Genomic DNA, 13,012 nt, shown 5'->3' on the forward strand with positions numbered 1-13,012 from the left:
ATCAAAAAACACATGCATGTATGCATGGTCCTAAAAATGTGTGCAGAGGGCCCGTGGTTTGAAAACAGCCCAAAGGTAAACTTAATCCGCCACTGGCCAGATGTGTGGTCTATGAATGTTGGTTTCAATGCAGTTTCAGTGAATGTGAGTTTCAAGGGCAAAGACGTTTACTGCTGCCTGAGCTAAGACTGTTTTCATTGTGAAACAGCACTGTTTTGTCCAGCAAATGGCTATCAGTGTTTGTGCTATAAAATTTAAAATAAAAGTTTTAAATTAAATCCAAATATCGGTAATCATTGTAGAAGTAAAGAAGAAGACGGTTTGTATACTGACCGGTTTAAACAGTGTCTATGGTAACTGGGGAGAGATAGCCAAGTAATGGGACACTAGAACAGGCGGGAAGACTGATCCATTACCCTGCCAGGAGCCCCATTTGACTATGATTTGTCTCTGAAATCCCAAAGTGCTTATTATTTAACAATTTCTTTGTACCTTTATAAAGGGATTTTTTTGAAGACTGATGTAGATTGCTCTTTTTTGGAATAATAATGGATATAGCACATCGCTTATGTATATACAGCACATTTAAATGATATACTATATGAATTTATGGGTTTGTTGTATTAATTAAGTAAATCTTATGTATCAGTCATCATATTTAAATGTTATTCAGTTTGATGTCTTTATTCCAAATAAGTCTATCTAATTTAGATGCAAAAGTGCTAAAGATATGAAACTATTTGTTGTTTTTCCTTTGAAGTCCGTTTGGTAGTATAACATGTGATATGTGTAGGCATCTGTGTACAGAAATCTGCAGTTGTACCCATAGCAAGGTTTGTGGAGTACTTACTGAATAACAGCAGTGTAACATGTATCACTGATGAACTGACCAGCAGCAGGTCAGCACCCTCATGTCCTATGAGCACAGTGGGTGCCATGACCAGGGGCCTCCCACCCAAATGGGGAATGTGGGATTACTAGAGTTCTAGAGAGTTATGAAAGCTATGGCTTGTTATGTGCATTTGAAGAGAAGACCACAAGGCAAATAGAGAGGAACAGTCTACTTCAGACAGTGATAGTAGGATTGGACAGAAGACCACTGCAGAATCAGTGAGGTTTGAAAGAAATTATTTCACAATATGGGATTGTGGGTGGTGGTAGGTATTACCATGATTTATATTATTAATTAGAGTTATGACAGTTAGTGTGTGTGTGTGTGTGTTTGTCTGAATAAGAGCAATGGATTAGAACCATTATTTAGAAAAAAGGGTGAAATATTGGCTTATACAGAAGGTCATTAGTACCTCTGAAATGGTAGCACTTTCAGCAGAAATATTAGTCCAGAAACTGTCTCATGCGTTGTTCAGTGGAGGTTGTTGAAGAAGTGCATTTATTTACTTAGCAATTTGTTCAAAGATCATTTTCAATTTAAGCATTTTAGTGCATATTAAATAAGGTTACCGTTCTATACAAGATAAGCTATATATATATATATATATATATATATATATATATATATATGGGTTCACTTCAGTTCACTGAACTTTCAATTCACTGACTTTCATTTCACTGACACCATTTCACTGAAATTCATTTCACTGAAACTTCATTTCACTGAAAGTTAATTTCACTGACAACTATTATTAGCAATAAAATGGAATATTCCCCCTTCCCCACTGTAGTGCGACCCTGGAGTTAGAATATATAGTTGGGGGGTGTGGGGGGCAGAGCCCCCCACATCGGAGGGTGTGGGGGCGCAGCCCCCCACTTCATTTCATATGATATTCTTACGTTTTGATATAATATTGCTTAGTAAAAGAAAAGTAAGTGGGGGGCTGCGCCCCCCCCACACCCCCCCCCAATGTGGGGGGCTCTGCCCCCCACACCCCCCTAACTATATATTCTAACTCCAGGGTCACACTACAGTGGGGAAGGGGGCATATTCCATTTACTATGTAATAATACTTGTCAGTGAAATGAACTTTCAGTGATGAAGTTTCAGTGAAATGAATTTCAGTGAAATGGTGTCAGTGAAATGAAAGTCAGTGAATTGAAAGTTCAGTGAACTGAAGTGAACCCATATATATATATATATATATATATATATATATATATATATATATATATATATATATATATATACTTTAGGATATAAATTATGTTATACATTCAATGGAAAATGTCATATTGCTTGCTTAAGCAATCAGGTCTTATGTACTTGGCCACTGTTCCTTAAGCATCTGCATTCATATCTGGTAAATATTTTTTTTACATCCAATTAATGTTATTGGCTTGCAAACATTTCAAGGAGTTTGTTCCAACAGGCAAGGAAGATCTTTGAAAATGCCCCTTTTCTACAATGGATAGCCTAAATGGAAGTTTTTGCAGAGCAAAAGCAGCATTGTTGTTATTTCTGATGGCATAGTTAGGATATTTTATAAACAGAACTCAAGGGAAAGCACTATTTTTAATAAGTAAAAAAACAGAGTTTGTAAACTAAAGAGTGATTATAATAAACAATAACAGACTCACTGGTCAGCTAGGTGGATGTGTCTACATAACTGTTCACTGTGGTTTCAAGGACGAAGTTAAAAAATGCTGATAAAACACAAAAAGATTTTAATAAAGTATGTGCGTGCGTTTATTTAAGAATTAAAGTGCTAACAAACTTTATTAAAATAATTTTATGTTTTTAGCAGTCATTTTTTGTTATTTTTAAGACTGCAGATTTCATGGGTAATTTTGTAGTTTATTTGGAGGAAGGAGTTGTTAGTGACAGAGTACAGTGCAATAAATGAAAGACCATATTCCTAGGATAGGCAGCAAGACATTGAAGGCTAGGACTTTGCTTGCTTCTAGGGCATGCATACGAGTGATTTTTTTTTATAGTATAGCCTTCACTACTGTAATATTTTGTCAGTAATAACTTCTGTGTGGCTCTTAAATGAAAGAGTCTGATCTAAAAGGAGGCATAGGTGTTTTTATTGGGTTAGCTTGGTGACATTATTTAGTGGGTCCTTGAATAGTCTGAAACTGTTTTTTCTAGTTCTTGTATGGTAGCAAATGTCATAACTACTGTTTTTTGGGAATTGAATGTGAGGTTATTTTTATGATTTTAGTTAAAATCAACTCTTTTTCGCTTTATTCATTGGTTGGAGGTACATACACCTGAGTTTATCAATAGGATATTATCTTCTTATAATATTACACTGAGGCTAGGATGATCATGTTTAAGGCTATTCATGGAAAGTGAAACAATACTGGTCCTAAGACTGGACCTTGTTGTGCTTCACAAATGAAGGTGAAAAGGTACTTTCCCAGTGATCACTTGCTATGCCCTATTGGGCAAGGTAACTGTGGAACTAGGAAAAGACCCCAGGGTCAAAATTAAATTGTTCTGTCTTTTAAGCAGAAAATGTTTGTCATCTGTTTCAAATGCCATAGTCATTTCAACAAAGATTTCTCTTGTCAATAGTCCATTGTTTTTGGTATTATAAAAGGTGTTAGTGGCTGTATAAATAGTAAAGATAGAAAACAAAACACTATGGAATCCATGCTGAGTACCAGAGAGAATACAGTAGTTGTTAATATATTCATCTCTTTGGACATAGATCAGCTTTTCAAATATTTTAATGATGTGGCAGAGGCTGGCTATTGGTTTATAATTTGGTACAGGGGATGGGGACCAGTGCTTACGAAGCAGAGCAAAGAATACATGTCTAATGATGTAAAGAACTGCGCCAGTCATGAGAGAAATGTTAAACAGGAAACCTAAAGGATTAGAGATGAGTGATGCTGCTGTCATCTTTGGGAATGTACTTATTTAACATTTGATAACTGTGTGAATGAGCTACTCCATGGACCCTTTTTTCAGTCACGAACCAGGCGGGCACCAAACATCAGAATTCAATTATAATATTAGATTAGCTTTGCTAATATTAAAAAAAGAAAATTCTCACAAAGAAAATTCTAACATTACAGTTCCACTAACTTGATATGCAACAGTCTTGAAAGTCATTCTTTACAGTAAACTGAAATTCACATGCAAAATACACACATATATACATATATATTTATAGGAGCGCTACAGAATCCTGAAAGCCCAAAATCCTGAAGACCAAAATCCTGAAAACTTACAAGATACCAACACTTACTATATTCCAGCACAAGTACATACAGAAACAAATAAAGCACAAACCATATTAATCTTCTTCAAGTATAACCAGGGGGTGCAAGCCCCCCTGCACCCCCCATGTGGGGGACTGCACCCCCCACATCCCTAGCTACTTAAATATATCAACTCCGAGATTGCACTTAGTGTACTGAAGTGCAATCTCGGAGTTGTTATATTTAAGTAGCAGGGAGTGTGAGGGGTGCAGGAGGGCTTGCCCCCCCGTGTATAGTTGAAGGATAATATGTTTCTGTATGTACTTGTGCTGGAATATAGTAAGTGTTGGTATCCTGTATGTTTTCAGGATTTTGAGTTTTCAGGATTTTGGTCTCAGGAGTTTGGTCTTCAGGATTTTGGTCTTTCAGGATTCTGTAGCACTTATATATATATATATATATACATATATATATATATATATATATATATATATATATATATATATGTAACATAACAGTAACATAAAAATGTGCTCATACTTTAACATATGCTGATATGTCAATCTAAAAATATTTGCTATGACCTGGTACAAAATGAGCTCTAAAGCCCTGATTGTGGCCTATTTCTACCAGATTTGACTGAATACCAAGCCTTGCATAATCTCAGACAAGTGTTTTTTTTATATATTTCCGAGATTACTGTGATAACCATACGCTTGTTTTGTGCATTTGAGTAATTTATCTAAAAAATGTTTACTGGTTTACACCAGTGAGAGTAGAGAGTTAACCAAATTATTTCAAGGCCTCTGACTGTAACAGAATCTTGAAAAGGTCATCTTTATTGGCAAATATGCTCATTAAAGCTTTTTTCAGCTGTTTCCACTGTTGCTATAAATAATGTGCATATGCATGATGGTGCTGTACTAAGTGCAACAGTGTTATAACACACACACACACACACACAGACACACACACACACACACACACACACACACACACACACACACACAAACATGCACGCGCACACACACACACGCATGCACGTGCGCACACATGTGTGCACACACACATACACACACACACACACACACACACACACACACACACACACTATGCAGGTACAGGCATCATGACCTACATCTCTACTTTTATGCCTACCCACTCCCAGAGTCAGTAAATTTAGCTGTGTTACTTGTAGTACTTAACAAGGGCCCACAGCTGCCCATAGCAATGCTATAAGCCACAGTGTGGTCTGTCAGTACTGCCTTATCTCCTAAGATACTTGTAGTAGCACTAAACTGCTCATACTTCTCCATCTACCATCTTAACAAATAAGTGCTCATAGTATGCATGAAGCGAGACCAGCCCTGACCATTCCATAAACATAAGTATTCTGACTTGACTTTTACTCCATACTAGTAGTTGGAACATATTCTTCTCTTTAAATCCCCTCACTGGGTTACATATAACTATTCTGTATTAGTCATCCTAGCCTTCCATGAGATAACCCATTTAACTACACCCGTCTATAATCCATTTCATATAATTATATAGCATTCACCCTGTGCACTTCTCAACTAAAATGAAATCATTGGAAAAAATGGAAGACCAGCCAGCTTATTTTCCCTTCTCTTGCCAATCTCTTAACACTTAGTATCCTCATACAGTGTAGAAATTGCCTTATGCTCACAGATAACAAACTCTTACTTAATACGGATAATTCTGATGTCATAAAGTGCAATTATTTAAGTAATCTGGAGGATTCCCTGTCATATAAAACACAGACATTGAGCAGCACACACTTCAACCACAACCAAAGCAATGTTACATTAAAAAGTCCTACAATGAAGCAGTAAAATATCTTTATCAAATCCTCCTAGATCTAGAAAGATTAGCCCTCAGTAACAATCTAATACTTTGACTCGTTCATGCACACCCACAACAAATGGTCACAAAAAGTCAACTTGTGTCAGGTCTACTACTCCAAACCATTATACTAATAAAAATGTCTTAGTCCCAGGTGATGGAATAGTTCAGCACACAATTTTTACAAATCAAAATTAATAGTTATACTATATGTAAACTCTTTTACGGTGCTTCATGTCATACTTAAAATGTATATCTGTTAATATCAATGATGTAAATAATTGTTGTAAGAGGGGAAGTCTACACAAATATTTGAAATGATTTAATTTCCAAGTTATCTTCTTACAAGAAACACATCTTTTGTCTGAAGATACAGATAAACTGAATACTAATCCTATTCTGTGTTATCTAGTTCTCACTATTCTCAAAAGAAAAGAGGAGTAGCTATATTGTGGAAAAATTATTTTCCTATACCTAAAGTTATTGATACATATAAGGACAACAAATGTATGTTTTGCTCAGTTACATTAGAGCTTACTAGGAAATTATATACTGCAGTTAATATTTATTGGATTCCAGGAATTGGGATTAACACTGTGAAACAACATCTAAACCAGATTGTTCAAGTATCTAAAGGAAATATTATTTTTGCAGGAGATTTGAATTGTATTTTGACAGACAAAGATTATAATACTTCTGGTAAAAGGAGAAGCTAAAGCCTTGAAAGATTTTACTGACACATTTCATATTAGGGACACTAATGACTTTCATATCCAGATTCTTTTTTTTTCACTCATTTTTCTCATAGGCATGGTACAAATTCTAGAATCAATAGAGTATATGTTTCAAATGAGTTGATTAACAGTTTGAGTAAGGTTAAAGTAATTTCATGTCCCCTCTCAGGTCATAATGTTATTTCTTTTGAATTGATGCTTAGATCAAATAGTTGTGTCCATATTAAAAGAATTACACCTTATATAACCAACTTAAAAGATTTTAAAGATTTCCTTACATCAGAAATTCAGCGTTTCATTAAGTCTAACTGTATCAGTGAAACTTCTGAAATATATATGGGATGCATTAAAAGCTTATTTGTATGGGAGAATTACTAACTGGTATGTGAATAAGAAAAGGCAATGGGATAAAGAAATAACTGAGAGACAAGGGAAACTAGATAAATTAAAACTACTTGACCAAAAAAGTAAAGTCAATAAAACTAAGGAAATGAATGCTTTAAATAGGAATTATTTAGAAATGTTAAATTATAAGACCATGATTAACGTAGAGAGGTTCAAAATTATAAACTTTTCTGTTAATCCAAACTCCTTGAGTAGTTTAGCAGTTAGCAGTAAAAGGTTTTGTAAGCTTAGTTACATTAAAGAGATTTACTCACCTAAAAATACAAAAATGTTACTGAAATAGGGGATATACTAATAGAATTCAGAGACCACTTTAACAAAATTAATCAGGAATCTATATTATTTGATCCTAAAGAAGTAATTAGATCATTTATTAAAAAGTATACAAAAATAAGTTATCAGATATTCAAATTGAAACACCTGACAAACCCATGTCAGTGTTTGAAATTCAATCTCAAATTAGTGATTTAAAATTAAATAAGGCTCCAGGTGATGACAGAATCATTCCTGAAATATATAAATTAATGCCTAAAGAAGCTTTAACCTTATTACATAAAGTCTTCTCCTTATGTGAAGATTTGGCTAATGTCCCTCCTTCGTGGAAGTATACTCTTATCTCTCCCATATTAAAAATCGATGAAGACCCTACTAAACGTTCTTCTTATAGGCCAATTTCTCATTTAAATGTTGATTATAACATGGTCTATGTCCATTCATTCTAATAGATTGAATAAGTTTCTCCCATTTTTGCTTGATAAAGATTGATCAGTATTTATTTTAAATAGGAATACATATGATAATATTAAAATAATACTAACCATAATTGATTTTGCTAATAACTCAAAAGATGATTTGACTCTAATCAGCTTGGATATACATTGTGCTTTTGATTCTGTTAATTGGGATTATCTTTTCATTGTTTTGGGAGAACTGAATTTTTCTAGTAATTTCATACAATTTTTTAATCAACTTTATAAATGATGTCAGGCCTATGTTAGGATAGCTACATATACCTCTCAATCCATTCAAATCCTTAAATGAACCAAACAAGGTTGTCCTCTATCCCCTTTGCTCTTCACTCTTGTTATAGAGCCATTAACTAATTTTATAAGGCTGAACTCAGGAACTGAGGGTATTAAATTAAGTACTGATATAACTTCTAAAATCCAATTGTTTGCTGACGACATCCATCTTACCGTTAAATGAAATATTAGTTCCCTTTTTGCTTTCTTTGAGACTATGGAAAGTTTTCAAAGGCAATCTGGTCTAATATTTAATGATGGTAAAATAACATATTTCCTATCAACTCTAATAATAATTTGAATATGAGATTTACCAAATATGTTATTCAAGAGGATAAACAAACTTATTTAGGAATAATATTAGCTAATAATATTAAAGATATAATAGATTTTAACTATAATAATAGACTAACCATTATAAAGAATCTCATAAACAAATGGAACAAACTCATCTTAATGGAAGAGAGGCTTTCTATTATTAAAATGATTATTTTACCAAAGATATTACATATTATACAGTCTTTGTCTTTACTACACCCTAAATCGTACATAAAGGATTTCAGTTCATTGATCTTAAGATTTTTTTTGTTTCCTAATAAACCTAGAGTAGCTTTAGCTCATCATGTAAGAGATTGGTCTACTGGAGGAATTGGTCTGCCAGATTTAGAACTATACCCCATTTCTTCTATAATAAAAAAATATTTATCTGCTTCCTAACAAGTATTATTGGCCAGCAGATTTGCTATATCCTCTATATATAGGTTTCATTCACCATTAGTTTGGCACATTTCTGAGTGTTGCCTTCACGATTGCGGACACAACTGAAGAAAGCCTTAAGGTTGACTTTAGCTTGGGAGCTTCTGTTTCTTAGAGAATTCCTATTCCCATCCATGTGAAGCAGAGCTCCTCTCTATCCCTATTTAAGTGCAATTTTGGACCAATGGATGTATAATCGGAAATTCACCCTCTGGAGTTGGTCTTATGTCTGTGGTGGACAGAAGCAGTCAATAAATCACCGCTTGTATAAATAAAATTTATTAGTCACATTTGGGTTGTTTGACTAGGCTTATAAGGGTCCTAGCGGTCCATAGCCTAGTATACACCTATGAACCTATGAACATGCAAGGCTATTTTTATCTTATATTTGGCTTTGGTGGACTTGATTAGTCCCCTGAGTTGCTTGTTCAGATTGATGAGGGATTTTCTACCTTGCTGGGCAATACCCTTTCTGTTTTAGGACATGAATTTTTTTCTTTTGTCATACAAGCTATTTATACTGGGATTCTACCAGGGTGGTTTGTTTTTGAAGGTTGTACTATGTTTACTTCAGGTAGGTAGTGCTCGCTCTATGTAGCTGTTTACATAATTGTACAGAGTTTCCCTGAAAATTTTCACATAGACAATTGTTTTCTCAGGGTTTATGGGGCTTGGAAGTTTGCTAGACTGTCACTTAGCAGGAGGCAATTAGCCTTGGAATATTTTTTAAATGTTCTAGGGGTAGCTGAGGTGCCAGGCTTAATATTTATTTCAAAAGACACAGCTTTGTGGTCCAACCTGACCAAGGGGGACAGGGTATTTGTGTTAACAAAGTCCAGGAACCTCTGGGCCTGCATGTTTGAGGTCAGCTATGATTCATAATTAATGCTGGAGTATTTAAAGCCACCCATGAATAACATGTTGGGTTGAATAATGAGTGTCTCCAGTTCATTCATGTATATGGTATGGGCCTCCTGGGTTATGATGGGATACCTATAGCTTGCAAGGAAATGGTATGGGACTTTACCTATCATAAGTGTGTCATACTGTTTGACCAGCCTTGAGGTGTGTTGGTGTTTGATGTAAATTGAGACTCCCCCAACATTTAGGCCATACCTGTGCAGGATCTTGTATAAATGTGTGGAAGGCTGGGGTGCTTTCTGCAGCTATAAACCAAGTCTTGGTAACTGCACAGATGTCTATATTCTTCAGGATTAGATGAGCTTGCAGGGAGTGGAGTTTCCTCTTTAGACTCCATGCACTTAGCAGTAATGCCTTTAGATTATACTGAGTCAATTTAGCTCGGGAAAAACCTGGAACTGCTGGGTTTATCATACTTGTATTAAGTTTTCATACATTTTGCTATCATTGCAAGTGAGAATATTGTACTATTTAGTTTTATTAACAGGGTCGTTGGGCCAGAGGGCCTTTTTATTGGGAACTATAGGAAAAAACGTCTAAAATAAAATTTTATATAGTAATATGCAAATCAGTACTTCTTTGCCAAGAACTGTATGATTTTTTTTAGATTTCTATATATTTTGTTGAAGTCATGCTGTAATTAATTACTTTATTTTATTTATTATTTCATTTGTTAACTAGGTGGGTAGGTGAGTTGATCACAAAACCCTTACCAGCTACAACCTGGAGCAAAGGCACAAAAATACAGTGTTTGAACAAAATGTTTGCCTTCAAATAGGTTGTAGCAGTAAGCATTCCATACGTTGGGTATAACAAATAGTATAATGCAAGCAGAAGAGCGAGAACAGTGTCATTCAGTATGTGTGTACTGGGTGGCCAGTGAAATTAGAATGATTTGCAAATCACTGAACTTGCCAATCTTTACCGTATAAAACTAAATGCAGAGGAAGAAACATGGCAGAGCTAAAAACAATGGTATCTTTATTAACGGTTTAGTGCTTTCGCACCAATAGCTGGTGCTTCATCAGACCATCATAATAAAACCAACAGCACTTTAAATAACAGAACTAATTAAAACTCATTAACACATCACGTTGAAATTAACCAATCAAAAGTAATAGAAAGGTATATACTATCACATAAATAAAAGAAAAACAATGATCACATATATAAAATTAAAAATAAAAAACTGTCCAGGAAATAATTATCATTCTAACTTATACTAGTATGTTCATGACTAAAATAAAACAAATTAACATAATGGTCATGCTTTTAAAACTGGTTTCAGTGATATCATCTCATTTAAACCAGGAGATCTATCAGCATGGAGTCTAATAATCCATTTAACCTCATGCTGCCTGGTAGTGTTTTTAAAATCTCCCAAACATAAGCTTAAAGTTAAACACTTAATAACCATAAATGTAAATATGAGTATCACCAGCTTGGATGACATGCTTAGCTAAAGCACTTCTATCTGCATCATATATTTTCAAAACAGCCAAATATTCTCTAACTTGCTCTCATAAGGAGCGATTCATTTTAACAATATAAAATGAGCAACATTGGCCACAAAGGGCTAAAAAATAACATTTTTAGTTGAACAAGTAGCAGTAACATTAAATCTAAAAGTTTTATTCAAAACAGGATGTCTAAATGTGTTACTATCATTTAAAATATTACAAACATTACATGTCCCACAGGGAATTGTGCCTTTAACTTCTAATGAAGTATGATGTCTACTATCATAGCACAAAAGCCTTTTTAAACTTTTACCGTTCCTGAAACAAAAATGCGGATTGGCACCTACTATGTTATATATCTGCTCATCCGATGTCAAGATGGACCAGTTCTTTCTAATGATCTGACAAACCTTATCAATATCACTAGAATACTGTAGTCCCATAGAAACAACTGAGTTCTGATAGGAGGTAACAGGGCGGGAAAATGTGAGACATCAAAATTGGAAAAAAAATGGTTCTGCTCTATCATTTTTAAAGTGAACAGCATCAGTAGCCATTCTACTGACTTCATTACAAGTGCATTTCTGATCTAATAGTTCATTTTGAAAAGACTTAAGATCTTATTTTGAACCTGTGATCATCAGTATTCAACCTAGAAATGTGTATTGCTTGCCCTTTTAAAATATTTGTATAAATATGTGAGAGATGCATACTATCTCTCTTAAGAATATTGTTTCTTCTGCAGCTCTTCTTGTATAAACCAGTACTGAACATACCATTGGAATCTTTTAATATTCTAAAACAAAAGCCGGGAGGTAGCAGCAAACAGTATCACCAGTCTCCAACAAGGAAATAAATCCAATGAAAAGTTCTTATCTTTAGTCTGAACGCAAATTTATTACCCAAAATAAAAGCGTTTTCGCTGCTACATAACAAGCGGAGCTTCTTCAGAAACAAGCAGTGTAAAATAGTTAAAAAATATTAGCGCCAAATAGTGCATTTAAAACTTAAAGGAGGTGTGTCAAGAGACATCACTTCCTGTACTAGCGCTCCACTTTATGTTACACAGTTCCTCATATTAGTAAATGCATCAAATAGTAAAATAGTTAGGTAAGCTATAAACCTACCTATAAAAATATAAAAATATATATGTCATATAGAACATTAATGAATATGTATCCAAATACAGTAAATACACTCCTATCAAAAGACAACATTATACTAAAAAACTAAACTTCAAGTTTACCTAAAAGTATTATTTAGTATAACTTCTCATTTTTAACACAACTGAGATATTACAGTTGTCATTTAACCCAGGGCTGTGGAAGGCATTGAGTTTAATTTGCCATTCCAGTTCACGAAGTTCTAACAGTAAGGAAAGGGGGCCTCCTCTAATACTCATGGGGATATGGTCTATTCCCATAAAAGAAAACTTATGGTCAGGGAAATTTAGCACATCTTTAGCCAAAGCGTTCTCTTGTTTATTGGTCCTTATGGCATAGGCATGCTCGTAAATACGCTGACGTAATTTACGGTCTGTCTTGCCGATGTAAAAGGCAGGACACCCATTACAGAATGTTCCATAAACTACTGATTTAGTATAACAACTAATAGTGTGGTTAATCTCATATTTGACATCATTGACATAAAAAGATAAACCTACTCTGACCAAATTACACCAATTGCAGGTTCCACATATTGTGGACCCTTTACACTTAGAGAACTGGTTAGAGTTTTGTTT

Source organism: Protopterus annectens, chromosome 5.part1 (genome assembly GCF_019279795.1).
Source record: "Protopterus annectens isolate FY-2018-M chromosome 5.part1, PAN1.0, whole genome shotgun sequence".
Lineage (NCBI taxonomy): Eukaryota > Metazoa > Chordata > Ceratodontiformes > Protopteridae > Protopterus > Protopterus annectens.